Below are 27349 nucleotides of genomic sequence, written 5' to 3' on the forward strand. Positions count from 1 at the left end.
TAGAAGATGCACAAAACATTCCAGGTAAAAACAAACAAATCTCAAATCTGAACAATGTGAGTGAGGCCACAAATGAAATCTCAACCAAGTCACAAACAGTGGAAACACTTCAGTGGGGGAGGCGGGAAAGGAGAATTAGCGTTTCATGGGGGTGGAGTTTCCGTTAGGGAAGGTGAAAAACGTTCTGGAGACAATGGTGGGGATGATTGCACAACCATGTGAATGTATGTCATGCCACAGAACTGTACGCTTAAAACTGTTAAAATGGAGGGGCGCCTGGGTGGCTCAGTTGGTTAAGCAACTGACTTCAGCTCAGGTCATGATCTCACAGTTCATGGGTTTGAGCCCCTCATCGGGCTCTGTTGCTGACAGCTCAGAGCCTGGAGCCTGCTTCAGATTTTGTGTCTCCCTCTCTCTCTGCCCCTCCCCCACTCACACTCTGTCTCTCTCTCTCTCTCTCTCTCTCTCTCTCCCAAAAATAAATAAACATTAAAAAAAAACTGTTAAAATGGTAAATGTTATGTTACGTATATTTTACCACAGGGGGTGCGGGGAAAACACCTCTGATAGCATACTCTACTTACAAAGCAATAAAGCTAGAAATTAAGAGGAGTACACAGGATACACTGAATAATAAATACACCGCACCTGAAAAAGTACTGAATCTCATCTTAAACAATTTGAGGAGCAAAGAAAAAAATCCAAATTAAAATTTTAGGAGCACTGATGAAAAAAGATTAGAACCTATAGGATAAAACAAAAACAATGTTCAATGGGGGGAAACATCAAAACCAAAAATAATGTATATTATTAAACAAGAACGAATAAAAATAAGTTAGAAAAACTTCCAAAAGTTTTACTAAAAATAATAAAAGAAAGGAAATCAAAGGTAAGGAACAAGTTGATATAAAAGCAGAAATTACTCATTTACAAACATAAAAATGTTATGACTAGTGAAAAAATCCAAGAGCTGGCTCTTTAAGGGAAAAAATAATAAAATGTATATACCATTAACTAATCTAATAAAGAAACAAGAAAGCAGAAGAGGTACAAAATATCAAGGGATGATGAAATAATGAAAGAGCTAACTCAAAGAATCATAAAAAAGACTTTCATTCCATGTAAAGTCTAAGACTGGTAAGTAGGTCATTTCCTAGGAAAACATCACAGCTGACCCAGGAAGAAGTAAGAGCCCAAACGCACTAATTTTTTATAGATTTTTGATAAAATTTTTTATAAAAAATTATATAAAATTTTTATAAATTTTTTCATAAAAAATTATATAAAATTTTGATAAATTTTTTGATTTGCTGTAATGCTTTTACATCACAAGTGTAACCATATACAACTAGAACTCAAAGAGCTAGCCACCCAAAATGTGGAAGACCCAGATGGTTTCACAAAGGAAAATTACCAAACCTTCACAGAGTAGACAACTCTAATGCTACTTCAAAACTCTTCAGTCTTAAAAGATTATTTCCACCTTCTTTTTACAAAAGCCAGCAAAACTTTGATACCAAAATATGACAAAGATAGCATAATAAAAAAAAAATACAGAGTAAATCGCGCTTATGAATAGTAATGCAAAAATCCTGAATAAAATATCAGCACTTAGAATCTGGCAGCACACTAAAAGAATAATATACCAAGATTTAAAATGCAAAGATAGTCCAATGTTAGGGACTCACTGGAGTCATATGTCAACGAAGAAAAATGATATAATCATCTTCAAAGATACTGGTAAAGGTATTGGCTAAAAAAATAACATTCAGCCTTGGTTGAAAAAATAAAGTCTTTATTAAAATATAAGGAAATAGATACATCTTTGATATGATTTTTAAAACACATATGTAAAGAAAAAGTCATCATCATGTATAATAGTGAATTACTAAATCATTCCCACTAAAGTCGGGAATGAAATAAGATACTCACTGCAACTACCACTATTTAGCATTGTTCTGGATGCTTAGCAAGCCATGAAAATGTGGTAGTTAAAATTGGAAAGGGGAAGGCAAAATAATGATTATTTTTACATTATGGGATTTTTATATAGTATCTATGAAACTCAAGAGGATCAACTAAAAAGCTATAAGAAAAAAGAGAACTCAGAAAAGTGAGTATTTACATTTTATATACAAATAACAATAGCTTTCTGTATACAGATGTCCCAATGAGAACACATAATGGAAGAAACGTCTCATTTATAAATAGAAATTCTAAAAGATAAAATACTCCAGAATAAACTCTATAATGTGCAGAATCTGTAAAAAGAAAACTTTAGGGCACCACTGAGGAACATGAAAGAAAACTCAAATGAATGGGAAGATAACTCTGTTCTTGGAAGGAAGGCTGAGTATTATAAAGACCTCACTTCACCCCAAATCAACCCATAAATTTCATATAATCTCAATAATATACCAATAGAATTTCTTGAATGAATAAAGCCCGTTCCTGGGAACTATAAAGCTGGGGTAATTAAAATAATTCAGTGCAGGTGTATAAAACAGACAAAAGAATAGCAAGTCTAAAAATAAATCTAAATACCTATGGAAATGGGGCACCTGGGTGGCTCAGTCGGTGGGTGTCTGACTTCAACTCAGGTCATAATCTCTGATCGTGGGTTCGAGCCCCTCGTCGGGCTCTGTGCTGACAGCTCAGAGCCTGGAGCCTGCTTGGGATTCTGTGTCTCCCTCTCTCTCTGCCCCTCCCCAAATCATGCTCTGTCTCTGTCTCTCAAAAATGAATAAACATTAAAAAAATAAAATAAAATAAAAAATAAATACCTATGGAAATGGATTATATGACAAAGGTTACATTTCAATCAGTGGATAAAATAGAATCTTTTCAATAAAAGGTAGAATAACAACTAACTAGCCATCCAGGAAAACAGAAACAAAAACTCACTTCTTACCCCAAAATAAATGTTAAATAGGTCAAACATTTAAACATGTAAAACAAAGAAAAAATGGTAGGAGAAACACAAGATCTTTTTTTTATTGTTTTTTTGGAATAGAAAAGGTCACTTGAGTCATGATATAAAACCCAAAGCCATGGAGAAAAATTGTAAATTTTTTTAAATTTATAATTTGATTCCATAAAAGTAATATGTCTGCACAATAGGCACCATAAACAGTAAACAAACAAAAACCAGGGGGAAAAAAAGTATTTCTGCCACATGATACAGGGCTAGTTCTGTCCAATACAAGAAGTTTTTTATGAGTTAAGGAGAAAAGTTTTACAATAAATAAATGGGCATGAAATATGCAATGTGGTTCACAGCATTAGAAAAAAATGCCTTTTAAAAATATACTGAATATGACTCATAATTATGGAAACGTAAATTAAACTATTAAAAAACATACCATTATTTTAACTTATCAGATTGGCAAAAGCCAAAATTTGCCTATGGACATGGGGGAAACCCCCATCCTCAAAAACTATCAGCAACAGGTAAATTAGTAGAAACTCCATACCATCTCCAAAAAATTTCCATGTATATAATCTTGGTCTAGCTGCCATTCTAGAAACATATTCAAGAATTTATTCTAGCTAGCAGTGTATTCATATATGTGCTCAAAGACACATGTACAGAGGTAGCCACTGAAGCTTTCTTTCTAACAGCAAAAACTGGAAACAACCTAAATGTCTCTCACTATGGAAGTAGCTAAGGGAAAAAAAGGTAAAGTGTATACCTATAATGTAGGTAGCCTTTACAAAAATATAAGGTATTTCCTGGTGTGCTATATAAAACTATTGCCAATATATACTGAGTTTAAAAGAAAAAAGCTAGGTCCAGAACAGTGTATATTGTACATCCCATCTGTTCATAAAATGGCTATATCAATACAGCATATCTCTGGAAGGCATCAGAAGCAACTAGAAAGGATGATGGATTCTAGGAAGGGGAGCTTGGTCCTGAAGGTCAAGTATGAAGGGAGACTTATTTTTCATTGCATATGTTCTTAGGCTGTGTGAGTTTTTTACTGCGTGCTCATGTGACTCTGAAAAAGTAAACACTTCAAGAAAATAAATAACAAAAACTAAACCTCCTTGAACAATCCAAAAAGGAAATCAGGAAAACAATTTCATTTACAACCGCCCCAAAACAAAACAAAACAAACAAATGAACAAAAACCAAAAAGCAGAAAACACCTTAGGAATAAATTTAACCAAAAAGGTAGAAGATTTGTACACTGAAAACAACAAAACATTGCTGAGAGAAATTAAAGAAGACGCAAATAAATTGAAAGACCTCATGTGTTTCTGAATCTGAAAACTTAAGATGTCAATACTACCCAATGAAATCTACAGATTCAATCTTTATCAAAATCCCAGGGTGCCTGGATGGCTCAGTCAGTTAAGCGTCTGACTTCGTCTCAGGTCATGGTCTCCAGTTTGAGAGTTCGAGCCACATGTTGGGCTCTGTGCTGTCAGCTCGGAGCCTGGAACCTGCTTCAGATTCTGTGTCTCCCTCTCTCTCTGCCCTTCCCCCGCTTGCTCGTGCGCTCTCTCTCTCTCTCTCTCTCTCTCTCTCTCTCTCAAAAATAAATAAACATTACAAAAAAAATTTTTTAAGCCCAGTGATGTTTTCTGCAGAAACAGAAAATTCCACCCTAAAATTTGTATAGAATTTTAAAAGACCCTGAATAGCCAAAACAATCTTGAAAAAGAACAAAGTGGAAGGTCTCAAAGTTCCTGATTTCAAAACTTATCACAAAGCTACAGTAATTGAAACAGTGAGGTACTGACATACAGACAGGCTTATGAGCCAGTAAGAAATAGAAAATCCAAAACTAAATTCTCACATATGTGGTCAAATGAATTTTCATAAGGGTGCCAATACCATTAAATGGGGTAAAAGACAATCTTTTCAACAGATTGTGTTAGATAAACTGGATGTCCACATGGAAAAAATTGACCCTTACCTAACACCCTATACAAAAATTACCTAAAATGGATTAAAGACCAAAGTGTAAGAATTAAAACTGTAAAACTCTTAGAAGAAAACATTGGGGAAAATTTTCATGACGTTGGATTTGGCAAGGATTTCCTGAATATGACACCAAAAGCACTAGAAATAGAAGCAAAAATAAACAAATTGCACTAGAACAAAATTAAGATTTCTGTGCCTCAAAGGACATAGTCAACAGAGTGAAAAGGCAACCTAAAGAATGGGAGAAAATATTTGCAAGTCATATGTCGGATAAGGGGTTAATATTTAGAATATATAATGAACTCTTACAACTCAACAACAAACAACTCAATTTTTAAAATGGACAAAGGTGGGGCGCCTGGATGGCTCAGTCGGTTGGGCGTCCGACTTCAGCTCAGGTCATGATCTCGCGGTCTGTGAGTTCAAGCCCCGCGTCGGGCTCTGTGCTGACAGCTCAGAGCCTGGAGCCTGCTTTGGATTCTGTGTCTCCCTCTCTCTCTGACCCTCCCCCGTTCATGCTCTGTCTCTCTCTGTCTCAAAAATAAATATACGTTAAAAAAATAAAATAAAATAAAATAAAAATAAAATGGACAAAGGATAAGGTGCTTGAGTGGCTCAGTCAGTTAAGTGTCTAACTTCAGCTCAGGTCATGATCTCACAGTTCGTGAGTTTGAGCTCCGCATCAGGCTCTCTGCCGTCAGTATGAAGCCTGCTTCAGATCCTCTGTCCCCCTCTCTTTCTGCCCCTCCCCTGCTCTCTCTCTTTCTCTCCCTCTCTCAAAAATAAATAAAATAAACATTTTTAAAAAGTGGACAAAGGACTTGCATGGACATTTCTGCAAAGATGACATATGAATGGCCAGCAACCATCTGGAAAGATGCTCAACATCACTAATCATTGGAAAATAGAATGGTCGTTCCTCAAAAAAATAAAAATAGAATTATCATATGACCCTGCAATTCCACTTCTGTGTATATATCCAAAAGAACTGAAAACAGAATCTCAAAGACATATCTGCCCACCTATGTTCCCAGTAGCACTACTCACACTAGCCAAGAAGTAAAAGCAAACCTCAAGTCCACCAACAGATGAATGATAAACAAAATATGGTGCAGACAGATTCAGTGGAATACTATTCCATCTTTATTTTTTGTACCAACCCACCCACCTCCCCTCTGGTAACCGTCAGTTTGTTCTCTATAGTTAGGAGGGTTTTTTTCTTGGTTTGCCTCTCTCCCTCTCTCTTTTTTTCCCCTTTGCTCATTTCTTTTGGTTCTTAAATTCCACATTGGAGTGAAATCATATGGTATTTGTCTTTCTCTGACTGGCTTATTTCACTTGGCGTTATACTCCCTAGCTCCATCCATGTCGTTGTGAGTGGCAAGATTTTTATGGCTGAGTAATATTCCACTGTATATATATTGTACCTCTTCATCCATTCATTAGTTGATGGACACTTGGGCTGTTTCTATAATTCAACCATCGTAGATAATGCTGCCATAAACCAATCTTTAACAAGAAGGCAATTCTGATACATGTTATAAATAACATGGGAAAGCCTTGAGGACATTATGCTAAGTAAAAGAAACCAGTCACAAAAGGACAAATACTGTATAATTCCACTTATATGAGGCACTTGGGACACTTAGTCCCAAACTCATAGGGACAAAACGGAGAATGGTGGTTGCCAGGAGCTGGGGGAAGGCAGAAATGGGGATTTGTTTTATGGGTAGACTTGAAGTTTCACAAGATGTAAAAGTTCTGGAGATCTGTTGCACAGTAACGTGCATATACTTAACACGATTAAATATACACTCAGAAGTGGTTAAAATGGTAAATTTTGTGTATGCACTTTTTACCACAGTAAAAAAAAAAGAAGAAAAGAAAAGAAAGGAAAAGAAAAGAAAAGAAAAGAAAAAAGAAAAGAAAAGAAAAGAAAAGAAAAGAAAAGAAAAGAAAAGAAAAGAAAAGAAAAGAAAAGAAAAGAAAAAGAAAGGAAAAAAGTTTTAAAAAGTTGATCTTGGGACACCTGGCTGGCTCAGTCAGTGGAGCATGAGATCCTTCTTCTTCAGGTTGTGGGTTCAGGCCCCATGCTGGGTATAGAGATTACTTAAAAATAAAATCCTTAAAAAATAAAAAATAAAGGGGCACCTAGGTGGCTCAGTCAGTTGAGCATCCGACTTCGCGCTCAGGTCATGATCTCACAGGTCACTAGTTCGAGCCCCGCATCGGGCTCTGTGCTGACAGCTCAGAGCCTGGAGCCTGCTTCAGATTCTGTGTCTCCTCTTTCTGCCCCTCTCTTGCTCTCTCTCTCAAAAATAAATAAACATTTAAAAAATAAAAAATAAGTTAATCTTTAGATCCAAGGGTGTTCCAGGCCATTCTGTTTCTAGGTCCAGTGAGGTATCATTTTTTTGTCATCATTAACATCATCACCATTTCTGAACACTTACTAAGTATACATTGCCTCATTTAATCCTCAAAATTGCCCCGTGAGGTTGCTGTACTGAGGTTATTTCACAGGCAACTGAAATTCAAGCGAGTTAAGTAATTTGCCCAAGGTCACTATTTTGCAGAGCTTAGACCTGACTCCAAGTCTGTCTTAACCCAAACCTTACATTGCATTCAACTAACCACTCCTGTTTGACCACTACCCTTTATTCTGCCTCCCAGGAATTGGGATGTGGAGGTGGAGAGGGAGACGGTAAAGGCCCGCCAGGGACTCTCCGGTTGTTTTTGGTTTTCAGGGACTTTCACTTTCATGGTCCCGTTGCACCTTCACCCTGCCTAGCCATGAGAGGTTTCAGGTGAATTAAATCAGACACGTGTGGCAGCCCTACAGAGGTAGACGAAGGTTTTATTGTATTAGTCATTTTTCCTGTCATCTTGAATTAGTGTCATATTAGCTTAATGCAATACTAACATGATACAGAAATGTTAGCATATTACAGACTACTCCATGTGTCAACTAAGAACTTTATCATATTACTCTGCCACTGATATTTCAAAGAAGGGGGAAATGTGGGCGTGCCCATAAAACAGAGCCAGTTCGTGCCTAACACAAGCAAAACCCTCCAAGTGGACCTCGAATTGGAGAAAGGGGTGAGGGAGTGTGCTAAGACATCTGATTCCAAAACCTTTAATCCAATGGATAATAAAGAAAAGCTAACATAGGTGCCTTCTGATAATGTAACAGGATAAATCCCTTGTGAATTGAGACTTCCAACCTGGTGCCTTTTTCGCCTAATTATTGACAAACACCAGACTTGAAGGGAACTGATGGGCAAGGGAATCTCTACTTCGAACCACAAAAGTCAGATCTTCACTTTTCAGATGAAGTCTAAACCTCCTCTCTACATGACTAACACCTTGCTGCTGGATAAATGGCCAGGCTTCTCATCTTGGGATAAACAAACCCTTAGGCGGTCCACCATTGATTTTCAGGGAGTGATTACATCTCCTGAATTGTACATAAAATAGTGTGTGCAAGTGGATTTTCTTTTCTTGGAAAATGTCTGCAGATTCTTAAAGGTGACCCCCAAATAGTTAGGCACCTCTGCGTTAAAGGAAGATTGGGAAACATCAAGGTGGAGTAAGACAAGAAATAGCTGGAAAACCTGGGGTCCAGTACAACCCTGTCCTTGACTTGCTACATGACACTGAATCACATCTGCCTCTGTTACTTCATCCAGGTAATGGGCATAATCATACCTGCCTCATGTACTCTACAAGGTTTGGGTATGTATTAATGAGATGATGTATTGGAAGGAACATCCAAAAGGATAAATCTCTTTTTAAAAAGTAAGCTATTAATACTTCCTTTAAAAATTATCATCAGGGCACCTGGGTGGTTCAGTCAGTTGGGCGTCCAACTTAGGCTCAGGTCATAGTCTCACAGCTCATGAGTTCAAGCCCTGCTTTAGGCTCTCTGCCGTCAGTGTAGAGCCCGCTTCGGATCCTCTGTCTCCCTCTCTCTCTCTGCCCCTCCCCGGCTTGTGCTCTCCCAAAAACAAAAATAATATTTTTTTTTAAAAAGTCTCATCAGCTTTCAATGGGAAGAAAGTCACAGAGACACCCGCACACTTCACCATGATCAGGACTCCTGTATTCACTACGTGGTCCTCTGAGAACAGTATCAACTATATTTCTACAAGGGCTTTCTTGTTTCTTTCATGGAAACAAGTCTTTGGGTTCCTCCACCTGTGAGGACATAGAGACTTCATTGAACCAGCTCCTGATGGAATAATCCAAGATCACCTGCCCCCCCCAAAATCAGCAACTTTGGCCAAAAGAGATCAAGCCAATTTCTTAATTTCTCAAAGTGAGTCCAAGGCTCCATGTCCAAACCAGGGGAAGGATGCTGAACGCAGGGCCGTACAGCTCTACTATAAATGTTCCCCTTAATTAAAAATCTATTAGCAAATTTCCTGATAGGCCAATGGTATTTACAAATATAAACTAATAGCTATTTATTAGAATGTTTATTCTAAGGCCTTAAAATGAGTTTTTCCTTGTAGTGTGATAATTGTTCAGATGGCTTCCTGCTGATTTAATTACTTCAATTAACAAGGATTCTCTGAGACTAGTTTCCCTTAGCTTTGGATTTTCTATGTTGTTATCACCGGGGCCTCATTTTTTGTAGCTTAAGGGCCAAGCTTGTATTTATGCCACCTACCCCTAAGTACCAACATTAAAGAAGCACAGTAGGAAGAGGGAGGAAGAATAGCCAAGCCTGTGCACTCATTTCCCAGGCCCTCCTTTGCACACAAAGAGGCTGCTGATGGCTGCACAGCATGAGTCTCTTCTGGTTCAGGAGGTGGGGCCAGCTGTGTTTAACTGCCCATATTTTCACCTCTTGCCACCTTGCCACCAATGACATAGTCTAAAGGGGTAGATGAAATCTGGTGGAGAGATAGATGGCCACGTGAAAGAGCAGGATCTGTGCCGAATGATTGGGATGTGGTGGCTTGAAAAGATGTCCACTGACTCTTCAACACACCTCCCTCCAAAAGGTGGCCCGTGACTCCCCTCCCTTTGAGTGTGGGTTGGGCTAAGTGACTCCTCTAACAAATAGAGTATGGTAAAAGTGACAGTGGGTGATGAGGTGATGGAAGACTTCAAGCTTTCCCCTTGCTCTCTCTTAGATCACTTGTTCTAGATGAAGTTACTTTCCTTGTCATGAGCAAGTCTACAGAAAGGCCCATCTGGTGAGGAACGGAGGCCTCCTGCCAGCAGCCATGTGAGTGAACTACCTTGAAAGTGAATCCTCCAGCTTCAATCCAGCCTTCAGATGAGAGCCTGGCCAACAGCTCAGCTGCTACCCCACGAGAAACCCTGAGCCAGAATTATCCCTTTCGTTCATCAGCAAACATGTACTAAGCTCCAGCTCTGTGCTGGGCAGTGTTCTAGGTTCCAGGAATACAGCAGTGATAAATCAGAGAGAGTGTCTGCTTTCATGACAACAGCATTTTTACAGAGTAAACTAATGAACAGATAAAAACAAGCAGGGTCATTTTAGAGGGTGATAAGCATTGTAAAGGAAATGAAAGAGGGTAATAGGATAGGAAATGCCCTAGTGTAGGACTGGTCTATGTGGGGAGGCCAGCAGAAGCCTCTCTGAGGGGTGACATCTGAACGGAGATTTGAAGAGATAAAAGACTGAGGAAAGAATGTTCTGGATAGAGGAATCAGCAAGGGCAACATTGCTGAGGGAAGAAAGAGTTTAGGAGCTTGGGAATCAGAATGTTGGCACTCTGTGGTGAATGTGGAGACAGGGTCCAAAAAAAGTGCTAGAAAACACCAGCGCATGCAGGGCCTTGGAAGCCAGTGGAAGGGGTAGCTGTGATTCCAAGGGAAATGAGAAGTCAACAGAGGGTTTGAAGCTGGGGAATGAGCTTTAAAAGATCACTCTTGCTGCTATATAGGAAAACGTCATGGATGGGGTGGGACATGAAGCCCTGAGACCATTAGCTTATGTGGTTCCCTCAAGAGGTGAAAGGCCACAGCTGGCCTGGGGTGAAAGTGGGAAAGATGAAGACAAGACACAGATTTGAGTGAAGTTTTTGTGTAGAATGGATGTGAATGTTGAGCAATTGAACTTTGGGGGTGACAGACAACATGGAATCAAAGATGGCTCTGGTTTGGGGCTTGAGCAGCCAGGAGGAGAGGAGCTGGTGACTGAATATCCTGACAATTCAGGTGGAAACAGGTTTCAATCCTCCCTGTGTGATTCAGGCCTCAGCCGGTCACACTCTGTGGTCAACAAGCCCAGGCTGATGGGTGAAACTTTCCTGTGGACCCTGGAAGGCTGCTTTATAATTTGTGAAAAGTGCATTAACATACATTACTTATGTGAAACCCACATTTCTATTAGGAATCCAGATGAACGTTTACATCTCCATTTTATAGGATGAGAAAAATTGATGCTCAGAGAAGTTAGGTGATTTGCATAATACCGCCAGTTAGAAAGAAGCCACACAGGGCTTCTTAAAGGCGGAGCAAGTGGCATTTTGGATAATTCTTTGTGCTGAACTGTTTCTTGCAAGTTCAGCATCCTTGGGTCATGCCCGCTAAACCCCAGCGGGGACCTCTTCTCATCCATCCACCCACCCACCCAATCACTGCGAAGACCAGGTGCATATTTCCACACTCGCCTCCTGGGGGCAGCACCTCACACATATCAGGTTAATCCCCTCCCCTCTACACACGTGTGAGCATACACACACATACACACACACACACACACACACACCTTCAAAATAATAATAAAAAAATAATAACCTTATCCAGCTTCCCCTGGATGAACAACTAAGTTGTTCACGGGGCTTCTCCCTCTGTGCCACACACTTGCTGAGAACACAGAGATGGCTCACATTTGTGCCTCACCTGGATGACTTCTCAGTCAGGTAAGGAGTTCATGCTCCCTGCAATATCTAGAGAAAAAAAATTAAGAAGGTTTCCCAGGCCTGATCTCATGCAAAATCTCCAATATGAAAACATGAATTCCTTCCTGCTGGTGATAAACAAATATCAGGAGTCTGAATATACAAACACACCATACAGAAAAGGATTCTGGAACCTCGGGCAAAATATTATAATATTTTCATGGGCTGCCCAAATTCCGAGCATTAGATTTGATGAACAGCTTTATTGAATTTTGTGGATAAATATTTAAAGCCTTCAAGGGCTTGTGTAAATCACACCTAGGCAGACACATTTGCGCACAGCGCCATCTGCTGGCAGTGACTGTTGTCGTGCCGGGAAATAAACTGGTAGCTGGGACTCCATGGAAAATTCAAGCAGGTCCAGGAGACGCAGGCTAATCGCGGCTGGTCCCAGAACCCAGACCTTGTGCAAACCAACCCCGAAGCATCGACTTTCGGGAGCCTCGAGGATCCAAGAGCAAAGATTATCAAAAGCAATATTAGATGAAGGAAGCAAAAGGAAGGAGGGGATATAAAGGAGATGCAAGAATTTCTTGGTTTCAGAAGAATTTTGGAAACATAGTGCCCTCCAGAGGTCATACAACCCTTCCCCTTGAACCAGGCAAAAAGGAACCTGGAACCTTCAGAATAGGTGGGGGAGTTCACAGTCCCCACCCAGGGTAAAATCTCCAGGGTCCTTTGTTCCATTCATTCCCTGACACTTCTCACAAAGAGGATTATCTCACCTATCTTTGAAAAGCACGTCCTGAAAACATATTTAATGGCATGGGAAGTGTTCATGCAGATTGTGTGGGGAAAATTCACAATGGAATGTGTGTGTATTTGTGTGTGTGTGTGTGTGTGTGTGTGTGTGTGAACAGAAGGATATGCACCAAAATATTAGCAATGATTTTCTCTAATGGTGAGAATGGGGTGCTTGAAAAATGTTTTCTTCCTTGTGGTTTTCTGAATTTTCCAAATTTTCTGTCATGAACCTGTATCACACTTTTGCTAAGAAGAAAAAAGAAACCTTAAGAAAAATATTATGACCCCAAGAATAAATTCCTCCTTTCCTGCCTCCAGCTGTATTGCACGCTCATTTCCTCTGGTTTTACCCTCATAGTAAGTGGATGAAAGTCATTATTACTAATTACGATAAGAAGAACTCACAGTTGAGCATTTACTACTAAAGGTAGTACATGGAAAGCACCTAGCTCAGGGTCTGGCACATAGTCAAAACTGAGTTAATGTGAGTTATTATTATTATTATTATTATTATTATCATTATCATCATCATTAGCCTTCCCTAAAATATATAGAACACTGACCTCAAAAAGCTCACAGTTTAAATGGAGAGATAAAAACAACACATAGAGAGTAACTAATAATATAAGAAAGAAAGTGACATGGTCAATCAAACAGGAAGTGATACCCTCAAGCTTCAGTTCTAGAGGCAGTTTCTTTTGGTTGTAAGAAAGAGAGAGTCACTCAGTCTAGCTCAACTGAGGAACCGTCTCAGAAATATCTCATGGGAACCCAAGAGTAAAGACCAGGCATAGCTGGGTCCCATAGGAACTGAAAATGAGAAACCAGGAGGAATCAAGACTCCTCCCCTTACTTCACCTTCTCTCCATTCTATACCCCACTGTCTTACCAAGCTGTGTTTTCTATGGTTACAGAACTTGTAATAGCCACTCCCAAACTATCACCCCCCTTTTCTCTCCTGTGCACAATAGCTAACCTGCTCAGTTTCTGTCTCATTTAGAATTCCTGAGTGGAGAATTGCATTGACCCAAACTCATGTTTCCACACTACACCACCCAAATCAGTTATCACTGGCCAGCCAATGGGTGAATTACCCTTGGATCAGGTACCCACCGTTACTAAAATTAACTTGGTAAGAGGAATTGGATCACATAGTACAAATATGCCACTGCCAGCATCTATCTGGGGTTAGAGGTAAGGGTATGGGCAGAGAAAGCAGAGACTGACATTTCTAGAACAGTGCTCACTTGCTTCCATTTGTTTTTGCAAACTTTCCTTCCTATCTGTCCTCATGGACCTATTCTGTGTTTGATGCTTGAATAGTAATGGGAAAGTCTTTTGTTACAGATTGGATTTCCCAAGAAGTGGATTCTGGGGTGGAGGTTAAGGTATGGGGGGGGGGGGCTCATTAGGAAGTACTCTTGGGGTCAACACCAGAGAAAAGAAAGGAAAGAAAAAGGTTTGGTACAGGGAGAGGTCAAGCTGTGATGATATCTCAAAATAAATTTTGGCAATCCCATAGAGTCTTAAAGACAGGTCCCTACTTGGGGCAAGAAGGACTTTTTACCTCCAATTTTGAACAGTCACAACCCCAGACAAGTTGACCCATAAGAAATGCTGTTGATACGACAGGCCCCTTGGATCTTCATAGATTTTTCTCTCTTAGCCTCTAGAGTACACTTGCCAGAGTAAGGCCTCTAATTTGCTAGCCACTTCTTGGAAAGCTAGTCGGATTGTCATGGCATTATCCATATAGTAGACTAGTATGATATTATGTGGAATGTCCAGACAGCCCAGATCTATTCAGAGTATATTCTGATAGAAGAGAGAGAGTTAACATAGTCCTGGAACAAAACTGTAAATGTATACTGTTGACCATTCCATGTGAATGCAGGTTGTTTCTAATCTTCTGATCTGATAGGGAATGAAAAGGGCACATTTGCCAGATCAGTGAACACATCCTATGCACCTGTGTGTATTAGCCATGTCTTTTCTGTATTCTGATGTTGTGACATCTGAGCCCTTGGTGACCCTGGAAGGACTGCTCCTCCCAGGGCTAGCCAACTCCTAGAGGCAGTAAAGAACCTGTCCACTAGCACACTTTTCAAATACAAACCAACCAGTCCAGTTGGCCACACTTTCAACCACCTCTTTTTTTGAGCCCTCACAGTCCTCTATCACCCTAACCTAATAACCCCAGGCCAGGTCCTTAGAGGCCTCTGAAATCATTCAAACCAGCCAATCCCAAACCTATTTACCCTGCTTCACCCAATCCTTCCTGAAGAAACCACAGTAAAGGCTGTTGCCCCCAACTCCCTCTGTCTCCTGGCTGACAATGGTGCCCCCACCCCCACCCCAGACTCCAGGGTTTGGCATGCCTGCTCCTCTTGGGAACTGTGACTAACAGTCTTTCCAATGGCAATCATCTCCTGATCTGCTGACCTTACTGAACCTCAAATTTTATGTTACTATACTATATTTTTGAACACTGTGGCTTTATTAATCTGCTCTAGAAAAGAGACTACATCTGACATAGTAGCTGCACTGGGGGTTCTACTTGATCAAGGATACAGTAGTCCACTGTCATATTTCAGAATCTACCTAATTTTTGCAGGAAGCAGGCTAATGAATTGAATGGAGATATGATGAGGACCCGCCTCTGCATTCTTTAGGTCATTAGACCAACATTAATTTCTGTCATCCTCCTTGGGATGAGATATTGTCTTTAATTGACTACCTTTGCCTGGGTCAGGTACTGGGAGGCCAAGCCTTCCACTTGCCCTTCCCCACTATAACCCCTACCCTGTAGACCAAGGACTGAATGTGTGGATTAAACCAACTAGTATGTCGATCCCAGTTATATCTTTGAAAACCTGGGACAGGACAACTGGGTGAGTTGTCCACAGACCTCGTAGACCATGACTACGTAGAGCTGGACTACAGCCAAGGACTTCAAATCCATCTTCTATGCCCCTGCTCTAATAGAAGGGTCATAACAACACTTTGGCCTCTAGGTGTCAATACCAGTTAGGATCCTGTGTCCAACAATCCTTGAAATGTTTGGGCATTAGCCTTTTCCCAGTGTAAGTAACTCCAATAAATGGCTACAGGTCCTTTTGGGGAAAGCCTGGAGGAATCATTAATGTGTACACTTACGTTGCCAGGCTCTTCCTTGTGGAGAACTGGTCTCTCACTGGGTTTCAAGTTCCAAAACTTGTCTGGCAAAAATGAGCACCACCGTGTTGTGCCTTTTTATTAGGAGTGATTGCTCTCAGCCTCCTGATCATCCACCCTTGATCTCTTTTGATTGTACACATTTAGTAGTACTTCTTTTAGCTGTTCATCTTTAGCCTCTAGAGATGCATTTTTCCATTAAGCATCTTCATAATGCTCTGCAGGACACAGGGCCTTCCTGGTTGCTTCTCTGACCTTTCAATTCATCACAATAATTCTGTCCACCTGATGTTCAATGTCACCATCTGGCCTCTATTTCCCCAGAGTGCTAGCTTCCCCATTGCTATCAGTAAGCGCAGTTCTGTCATGGTGTATCCTACAGTTAGCCGTGGCCTGCCAAGGAGCCCCATCAGACTTCCAAGGGACGCTAGTGTCCCTCTCACCCACACATTCCTTATTTCCTTACTAAATGTATCTCCCCCAAGCCTTTCCATGGCACACAATCATGTGGTGGGCTTTCTGGCCTTATTTGGAGCCTTTTAATCCATTTCCACCACTTTCCATGGAAATTCTGGCACTTCCACCTCACTTATCACGGGCCATTTCTTTTTCCATGCATCTAAAAACATCGTAGCAGCAGGTCCGCATCATCTCCTGGGTCACCGCATCATCCCCCATTGACTTCTCAACAATTCCATCATCTGTGTAACTACTTTCTGCATTAAATTCCCTCATTCTAAATACTTAGAGGTGTTTCTGTTTTCCTGGTTAGACCTAAATGATTGTCCATTCAACATCTCCAGATTAAAACTCCCTTAGGGAAGGAACCATCTGTTCTCCATCTTTGAGGCATCTAACTAAGCACCTGATATTTAATCAGTTCTCAGTAGAAGTTTGATTAATTTACTGGACAATATTTACATAGAGGATAATTTCTCCAGCTACAAATGTCTGCCATGTGTGTAGTGAAAGGTAAGCTTCAAAACATATTGTGAAGCTTCATCCTTTGGAGAAAAAAAAAAAAAAAGAATTAGAAATACTCCTGCCTTCAACTGAACAGAGCATTGTAAATTCCTTTCAAAGATAATGAACTGGCAAACCCTTCTTCCATTATAGCTGTGTTTATCTGGCTGTTTGAGTCATTAGCATTTCTTCAGAAAGCCAAAACTTCTGAAAATCAATTTCCAAAATCCCATAATAAAGTCACAGTTTCCCCTTCTCATCAGCTCCTGTCACTGTTGCATAATGTTCCCCTTTTTGCCATGAAATCTTGAGCTATAGAAAACTTTGGTCATTTCCTAATCCAACGACATGATTTTATAAGTGAAGAGGCAGAAAGAGTCAAGGAAGACCAATGATTTTTCCAAAGTCACAAGGCTGTGACATAGCCAGAACCAAAGCATGGGTATCCCGCCTCCTTGCAGTTTTCTTTCTACCAACTACCCCACCCACCTTCCTGGAATCACCCAGCATTGCAGCTCCATGAAACACCAAAGCCTTTTCTTCCAGGCCTCTGGAAGTCCAGTCTTTGTTGGCAGAGCTCTGTGAAAGGGCTCTTATATACTCAATATACATTCATTGGGGGACTTCAATTACCAGACGTTGTGCTAGACACTGGATATGAGGTGGTAAAAAGAAGGCATGGCAAATAGCGGTAATAGTATAAAGAAGGAGGAGGAGGGGAAGGAAAAAAAAAGAAGGAAGAGGAGAAAGATGAGGAGAAGGGGAAAGGGGTAGGAGAAGGAGGAGAAAAAGAAGAAGGAGGAGGAGGGGAGGGGGAGAAAAAAATAAGGAGAAGAAAAGATAGGTCCCCTGCTCTAATAGAGCTTCTGGATTAGAGTTTTTGTCTATGGAAGCATTTCAGAAGGTAAACCTTATAAAAAATCATTCTGAAACACAGAAAAGAAGGGTCAGTCTAATTCAAGGATCAGCAAACTGTGAACCAAATCCAGCTTACAACCAGTTTTGTATAGCCCACAATTAAGAAGGTTTCTATGTCTTTAATGTTGTAACAGAGAGAGAAAAGGGTGTGGCACAGACCCTATGTGGCCCCCAAAGCATAAAATATTTACTCTCTTGTCCTTTAAAGTAAAAGCTAGCTGACTTCTGGTCTAACTTCAAAGAAGCAATAGGTATTTGTTGATTTTGCCTTCCCAGCATACATTTCCTTCCCCCATTCTCAGCCATGTCTTCTGGATGGAAGATGGCTCCAGCATGGAGTATGAATCCATACTTTAAGAAATTCTTCTTGCCTGTGGTAATGATTCAGGAATGGGTGCATGGCACCATTCTGGCCAGTAACAGTCTCTATGGACTCTTGGAATCCACTGGGGGAAAGAAGCTATCTCGCTCTCCTTCCCTCAGGAGTTGACACTGGAAGGATGAAGCCACTAGGGTTGGTGATATGCAGATCTAAAAAAGGAAAGCAAATCAGTCCTGGTAACATTGTGCTGCTTTTCCCCTTATTAGCTTATGTCATTTGCAACCTAAATAGTCTTCATAAGGTCTGAAAGAAATCATAGTAAATAATATCTATTCCCTCCATTGATCAAATTATTTGTTATTCTGGAAACTGCTAACTAACTCATAGACCAATGGAACTACAAGTTCTGGGGACTCTTTTCTTTATATTTACCTTTGTACACCATCCACAGCACAGCTCCAAAGGCTGCTGGCAGCTCAGAAGCTGAATCATTAGAACCCACTATTCTTTCATATTCTCTCTCAATCAATCAATCGATCAATCAATAAAACCCATTAGAACTCATCAACCAATTCCTGGTTCCAGTGAGTTTCACCTGGATCATCCCAGGAGCTTAAGTAATATTTGCAAAGGTCTGTGAAATGGGAACAATGGTGAAGATTTGATTCAATCCTCCAAGCAGCATTTTAGCCCTATTTCCTCTCCTGGAAATTCATCCTGTTATTTGGTGGTTTTACTACCAGGAGTCTTTCCTTATTCACAAGATTTTGCCTTTCTTAATTTCATGCAATTTCAGAAAGTTAAAGCTAGAAAAGACATTAGCAGCCATTCACTCCTGAGTTTCCCAAAGTGTGGGACACATAACACGGATGAGTCTCAAATTAATTTCAGGTGTTGCACTAAAGGCCAGATAATGGCATTAAATATTTCTGAAGTACATTGTATAAAGTTATATTCCCTTCTTAATTTTCTTTCCCTTTTCTGATTATAAAGAAATAGGATGTCATAGGTAGGTGGCTTTTTCTTTTTTTTTTTTTTTTCTTTAGTGACTTTCTAGACTTTTCCACAGAGATCCAACCTCAGACTCAGCCTTCAGCCAGCCACGGTACCCAACTGGAACTTCAGAGCATTGGTTTGTTTCCATATAATTATTTTTATACTTCCCTTGTATTTACTAGGAAAATACACTAGTTTTCCATTAATGGTCATGATATAAAGCTTCCTGTTAAGTAAAATTTTAATGTTTTATGTGAGGCTATTTAAAGAATATATTAAATATACTGTCTAGATGCTCTACAAATATGGCAAAAAATGTAACATAAATAATTTGGGGAAAAAATAATTTGGATTTTGGAATCACTGATGTAATGCAACTCTCCCTTTGAGCTGAGTTAATCATACTCGTTGGTATCACTCTGTCATCGTAAGTCCATACAGACTCTCCTCTTGTTAAATTTTATTTCTAGATATCTTGCCTCTTAATATGAACCCCTCTCCCATTCCCTTTCACACCATGAGGACAACCACTTTATAATGTTTTTGGTAAATGTGCTCAGATTTGTTTGTTGCCTCTCAAAAATAAATAGCAATTTTGTATAGCAATTTTTTTTTGCTAGATTCAGTTCTATTTTTTACTATTTTCACTCAGTGCTGTTCTTATGATTTATTTACTTCCACTATTCCCCTAATTTAATCTAGTCCCTTGTTGATGGACATCTATGATGTTTCCTCTTCCTTCCCGCCTCTCAACAACACTATGATGAGCACTCTCATGAGTGTCTCCTGGTACACTCATATACCAGTATCTCTAAGGTTTTTACCAAATAGTGGGATTGCTGGATTGTACATTTTACTTAATACTGCTCAATTTTACTAATACTGCTAGTTTGTGCTTAAGAACAGCTGAATGTGTTTAAATATTCACAAGTAGAACATATAATTTGCCAATTCTCCACATCCTTGCCAACATTTTGGTATTATCAAAATAAATGTTTTAATGTTTACAAATTTTATGAGTGTAAAGTGATCGCTCCTTGTTGTCTTAATCTGCATTTCTCTGATTTCAAATAAAATTGAGTATCAGTTCACATACTTTACCATCTGGAAATTGCCTGTTCATAATCTTTTCCTATTCTTCTTTTGTGTCCCCCATCATTTTCTTGTGTATTAAAAAGAGCTCCTTGAGGCCTCTGGGTGGCTCAGTTGGTTGGAAATGATTCCGGCTCAGGTCATGATCTCATGGTTGGTGGGTTCGAGCCCCACGTCGAGCTCTCTGCTGACAGCTCAGAGCCTGGAGCCTGCTTTGGTTTCTGTGTCTCCCTCTCTCTCTGCCCCTTGCCCACTTGTGCTCTGTCTCTCTCTCTCTCTCTCTCTCTCAAAAATAAATAAAATATTTTTTAAAAAAAGAACTCCTTGCATATTCTAGATATTGACATTGCAAATATTATCTCTGTAACTTGTAATAATGTGTAACTTCCAAACTAATAGGAGGAGATAAAATAATAAACTATCAATCCAAAAGAATATAAGAAAGGAGATAGAAATAAACATAAAACATGTATAACAAATAGAATTCACATAATAAGATAGATTTAAGCTCAAATATATCAATAATATAAGTGAAGCAATCATTTCAATTAAAAGACAAATAATTTCAACCAGATATTTTTAAATCACAAGTTGTTTACAATAAGATACCTAAAACATAAGGAGACAAAAAGTTACAAACAAAAGGGCAGAAAAAATATACTACATAAGCATTAAATTTTTTAAAGCTGATATAACTGTATTAATATCAGACAAAGACTTTAAGCAAAAGCCTTACCCTAATGATGAAATTTTCAGTTCATCCTGGAGATGTGGTAACAAGAGACAAATGTGTATCCCTAACAAGTATAGCCTTAAAACATATAGAGCAAAAATTGACAAGAGACAAAAGAGACAAGAGCACAATCATAGTGGGAGATTTCAGTGCTAGCTTACAGAACGAACAAACAAAAATCAGTAAAATTCTAGTATACTTTTAATGCAATTAACAACACAATTGCAATGTTGTCTGTCTCAATGAATGCTATGCAAAACTGTGACTAAGGACTATAGAAAACACATATTCTTTCCAAAACATATGAAATATTTACAAATATTTCTGGTCCATAAAATAAGTCTCAAAAAATTTCTAATGATATCAAAAAATTTAAGAGTGTTTTCTGACCCTACTACAATGAAGCAAGAAATCAATTACCAAACAGAAGCTTAAAATTTTCATAAGTTTGAACATTTAAAATACCCTTCTAAATAATCCATAGGTCAAAAAACTATGGCAATTCACATATATGTTAACAGAATGATAATAAACTTAACAGGTAATAAACTATGTATAGACATAAATACTTATGAGCTACAGATAAATCCGTGCTTTAAGAAAAATTTATACCTTTTTTAGAAAAAGATAAAGGTGGACAATCAAAGAGCTAAACATGCCCACAAATGTATGGCCAACTAATCTTTGACAAAGCAGGAAAGAGTATCCAATGGAAAAAAGACAGTCTCTTTAACAAATGGTGCTGGGAGAACTGGACAGTAACATGCAGAAGGATGAAACTAGACCACTTTATTACACCATTCACAAAAATAAACTCAAAATGGATGAAGGACCTGAATGTCAGACAGGAAACCATCAAAACCCTAGAGGAGAAAACAGGAAAAAACCTCTTTGACCTCAGCCACAGCAATTTCTCACTCAATACATCTCCAAAGGCAAGGGAATTAAAAGCAAAAATGAACTACTGGGACCTCATCAAGATAAAAAGCTTCTGCACTGCAAAGGAAACAACAAAACTAAAAGGCAACTAACAGAATGGGAAAAGATATTTGCAAATAATATATAAGATAAAGGGCTAGTATCCAAAATCTATAAAGAACTCACCATACGTCCACACCAGAAAAGCAAATAATCCGGTGAAGAAATGGGCAGAAGACATGAATAGACACTTTACTAAAGAAGACATCCAGTTGGCCAACAGACACATGAAAAGATGCTCAACGTCACTCCTCATCAGGAAAATACAAATCAAAACCACAATGAGATACCACCTCACGCCAGTCAGAGTAGCTAAAATGAACAAATCAGGAGACTACAGATGCTGGCGAGGATGTGGAGAAACGGGAACCTTCTTGCACTGTTGGTGGGAATGCAAACTGGTGCAGCCGCTCTGGAAAACAGTGCGGAGGTTCCTCAAAAAATTAAAAATAGAACTACCCTATGACCCAGCAATAGCACTGCTAGGAATTTACCCAAGGGATACAGGAGGGCTGATGCATAGGGGTACATGTACCCCAATGTTTATAGCAGCACTTTCAACAATAGCCAAATTATGGAAAGAGCCTAAATGTTCATCAACTGATGAAGGGATAAAGAAGATGTGGTTTATATATATAATGGAATACTACTTGGCAATGAGAAAGAATGAAATCCGGCCATTTGCGGCAATATGGATGGAACTGGAGGGTATTATGCTCAGTGAAATAAGTCAGGCAGAGAAAGACAGATACCATATGTTTTCATTCATATGTGGATCCTGAGAAACTTAACAGAAGACCATGGGGGAGGGGAAAGGGGAAAAAAGTTACAGAGAGGGAGGGAGGCAAACCATAAGAGACTCTTAAATATGGAGAACAAACTGAGGGTTGATGAGGGGTGGGGAAGAGAGGAAAGGGGGTGATGGGCGTTGAGAAGGGCACCTGTTGGGATGAGCACTGGGTGTTGTATGGAAACCAATTTGACAATAAATTATATTTAATAAAAAAACAAAAACAAAAATAAAACAAAACAAAAACCAAAGAGCTAAACATGCATGTCAATAATATAAAAAAAAAAAAAAAAGAAAAACAAAGGAGGTATAAAGAAATACAGGAAGAGGAATTAACAAAATAGTAAACAAACATCAATGAAGAAAACCAGCAAAGCCAAAAGTTTATTTTTGGAGAAACTACCAAAATTAATAAACCTATAAGACTCCAAGAAAAGTAGATAGAATGCACAAATATGGAACCAGAAAATAGCCAAAGCAATCTTCAAAAAGATTGAAAAAGATCACAATCCCAGACTTCAAGCTATACTACAAAGCTGTAATCATCAGGACAGTATGGTACCAGAACAAAAACAGACACTCAGATCAATGGAACAGAATAGAGAACCCAGAAATGGACCCACAAAGGTATGGCCAACTAATCTTTGACAAAGCAGAAAAGAATATCCAATGGAATAAAGACCGTCTCTTCGGCAAGTGGTGCTGGGAAAACTGGACAGCAACATGCAGAAAAATGAATCTGGACCACTTTCTTACACCATACACAAAAATAAACTCAAAATGGATGAAAGACCTAAATGTAAGACAGGAAGCCATCAAAATCCTCAAGGAGAGGGGCGCCTGGGTGGCGCAGTCGGTTGAGCGTCTGACTTCAGCCAGGTCACGATCTCGCGGTCCGTGACTTCGAGCCCCGCGTCAGGCTCTGGGCTGATGGCTCAGAGCCTGGAGCCTGTTTCCGCTTCTGTGTCTCCCTCTCTCTCTGCCCCTCCCCCGTTCATGCTCTGTCTCTCTCTGTCCCAAAAATAAATAAAAAACGTTGAAAAAAAAAATTTTTTTTTAAAAATCCTCAAGGAGAAAGCAGGCAAAAACCTGTTTGATCTTGGCCGCAGCAACTTTTTACTCAGCACATCTCCAGAAGTAAGGGAAACAAAAGCAAAAATGAACTATTGGGACCTCATCAAAATAAAAAACTTCTGCACAACGAAGGAAACAATCAGCAAAACTAAAAGGCAACTGACGGAATGGGAGAAGACATTTGCAAATGACCTATCAGATAAATGGTTAGCATCCAAAATCTATAAAGAACTTATCAACCTCAACACCCAAAAACAAATAATCCAGTGAAGAAATGGGCAAAAGACATGAATAGATACTTCCCCAAAAAAGACATCAAGACGGCCAACCAACACATGAAAAAATGCTCAACATCACTCATCATCAGGGAATACAAATCAAAGTTGCAAAGAGATACCACTTCACACCTTTCAGAATGGCTAACATTAACAACTCAAGCAACAACAGATGTTGACTAGGATGTGGAGAAAGAGGATTTCTTTTGCATTGCTGGTGGGAATGGAAGCTGGTGCAGCCACTCTGGAAAACACTATGGAGGTTCCTCAAAAAATTAAAAAGAGAACTACCTATGACCCAGCAATTGTACTACTAGGTATTTATCCAAGGGATACAGGTATGCTGTTTCGAAGGGGCACATGCACCCCGATGTTTATAGCAGCACTATTGACAATGCCAAAGTATGGAAAGAGCCCAAATGTCCATCAATGGATGAATGGATAAAGAAGATGTGGTATATATATATATATATATATATATATATATATATATATATATATGCAATGGAGTGTTACTCGGCAATCAAAAAGAATGAAATCTTGTCATTTGCAACTATGTGGATGGAACTAGAGGGTATTATGCTAAGCAAAATTAGTCAGAGAAAGACAAATATCATATGACTTCGCTCATATGAGGACTGTAAGACACAGAACAGATGAACATAAGGGAAGGGAAGCAAAAATAATATAAAAACAGGGAAGAGGACAAAACACAAGAGACTCTTAAATATGGAGAACAGAGGATTACTGGAGGGATTGTGGATGGGGGAATGGGCTAAGTGGGTAACGGGCATTAAGGAATCTACTCCCGAAATCATTGTTGCACTATATGCTAATTTGGATGTAAATTAAAAAAATAAAATTAATTTAAAAAACAAAAAAGAATCACAGAGAATTACCAGTGAAACAACAATTGGGTGTTGGCCACTAGTATATGTATAATTATTTAATGGTTTCATGTGTAAATCGTTTAAAAATATATAAGGCATATGTCACAAGCCATATCCCAAATAAAGATAATAAAATCTATTCAATAAAACAACATAAAAAACAGAAGGCACAAATAATCAAAGTCAGAAATTTAAAATGAGACATTACTACAGATTCTATAAACATTAAACAGATCATAAGATATTATAAACAACTTTATGCTAATAAGTTTGAAATAAATTTAGTTGAGTGAACAAATTCAAAAAAAAATTGACAAGAGATGGAAATAGAAAATTTGAATAATCTTATTCATTTACAAAAAATGACCAATTTGCAACTGGAGCAAAGGAGAAAAGGCTAACTGGTGGCCTCTGGGCCAGCTCCTGTTACAGACCTTTGTTATAGTCCTTATAGTATTTCAAAATTTTTGTTAACTTTAGACTAGGCCTATGTTCTTCAGTTCACCAAAGATCTTACCCAGTGATCCATATATTTAGGTTATCTCTCTGGGCCCATAAGGTATTTTCTTTGTAACCCTTGAAATCATTCAAACCCATTAAGACTGTTCTAACTTCAAACGGTTGAAGAAAAGGAGGTCCACTTAATGCTATTTTTCTAAACGTTTCAAATTTAGACTATTTTACAAGCACCTCCAAGTGAATTTTCTTGTTTTAAGGAATTGTTGAGACATGATACCATTGTTATGCATAATTGGACACATTTGCATGTCAACAGACCCATTTCAGTTGGTACTTAACTGTAGTTATCCAAACTGCAATGGTAAGAGAAAACAGTCCCCAAGATTGCCTTCATGACCTCAGTTACAAGTTTGAGGGATTCCCCAAACAAATCTTCAGTTTTAATAGTTCACTAGAAGGACTTACTGAACTCACTGAAAGCTATTATATTGACAATTATGGCTTACTACAGAGGAAGGATACAGATGAAAATTAGCCAAGGAATAGATGCATAGGGTAGAGTCTGAGAGGGTTACAAATATGACGCTTTTGTATGTCATATGTCACCCCTTCCATGGGGTGAGGATACATCACTCTCACAGTATTGCTATGTGTCAATACACAGCGTAATACCATCCAGGGAAGCTCATTAAAGCTTCAGTGTTTTAAATTTTTATTGGCGCTTATTACCAGTTATGACTGACCAAGTTGTTGAACTCAGTCTCTAAGACAGCTGTTACTATGTGACCTAAACCCTCACCATAAATTACAGTTGGTCTTTCACTGGCCCCCACCCTAAGACCATCAGATGGGACTAGTCCCATGCTAAGATCCAGCGTGGCCAGCCCCCACCCTAAACAAAGACACTTCAATCATGTATGGCAAAGATTATCTCCCTGAAGCTGAGGGCAAAGCCAAAATCTCTTTGGGCAAATCCAAATTCTTTACTACACAGTATTGACATATAAATGATGATGGTTCTTAATTCAGACTCTCTGGAGTCCAACCTATCAGCCCATTTATATACAGACAGGAGCAAATGCACAGGGACCAGTTTTGATAAAGCGGCTATAAAAAACAGGGTCGCCAAAATGCAAAAAACATCATCTTACTGTATTCTTTCCACAGGAGACATTGTCACACGATTCTTAACGTTATATCCCTGAGTAACTCACTTGAGATCCCAGCTGGTTTTTCTAAGGCAATTTGAGCAAAATAAAAAGGTTAAGACACACTGAAAGCTCATCCTGCCTCTATTAGATACAGTTTTAGTATCTCTTTTCTTCCCCTGCAATCTATGTGGAAAACTAAAGAGATGTTTACCACAGAATAAGCAGCTCTGTACCTTAGTTTTGTGGCTGACACCTTTCAGAAGAAAAAAAATAATTTAACATGTCTCTTCTCTTTAAGTTGCTGGACAACAGACTACCCAACCACAGAGAGATCGTGGCTGTCATAGAAACCAGCCTTGGGATTTTTCATAATACGAGTCACATAATACCCCTCAATAAAGTGGTCACTCACCTTTTAAATATCTAACTTAAAAATCCTTACTTGTCAGTGATTTATATATTCTCTAGAAACATTAATATAAAATTCTTTGAACACCAAGCTCTTCTTGTGCATTCACAATCTGATTTACATACAAGTTTTCAGGAGCATAGCATAATATATGGTGAGATCTACCTTGTTGATTTGCTTAGCAGACTCTTTTTTTTTTCATAAATGGTATAATGGTAACATTTAGCCCAGGCTGCATTGTTATCACAGATTGTGAATTAATGGCATCTCTGTTTGGCATAGTATCTCATGCACAGTGAGTGCTAAATAAATATTTGTTGTATTGAATTGAATTTGTGCACGTTTTATTATACATCCATGTTAAAGCTCTAAGAACTTGAGATAAGAGCCTAATGGGGCTGAGAGTGTAAAATGAGTTCAATTGTTTAATATCCAGGAATCTGCATGAAAGAATATCAATTCCTCTGCCGTGTGTTTTCTTAAGGGAAAGCACATTTGATCAGC

Source organism: Neofelis nebulosa, chromosome 17, assembly GCF_028018385.1.
Source record: "Neofelis nebulosa isolate mNeoNeb1 chromosome 17, mNeoNeb1.pri, whole genome shotgun sequence".
NCBI classification, from domain to species: domain Eukaryota; kingdom Metazoa; phylum Chordata; class Mammalia; order Carnivora; family Felidae; genus Neofelis; species Neofelis nebulosa.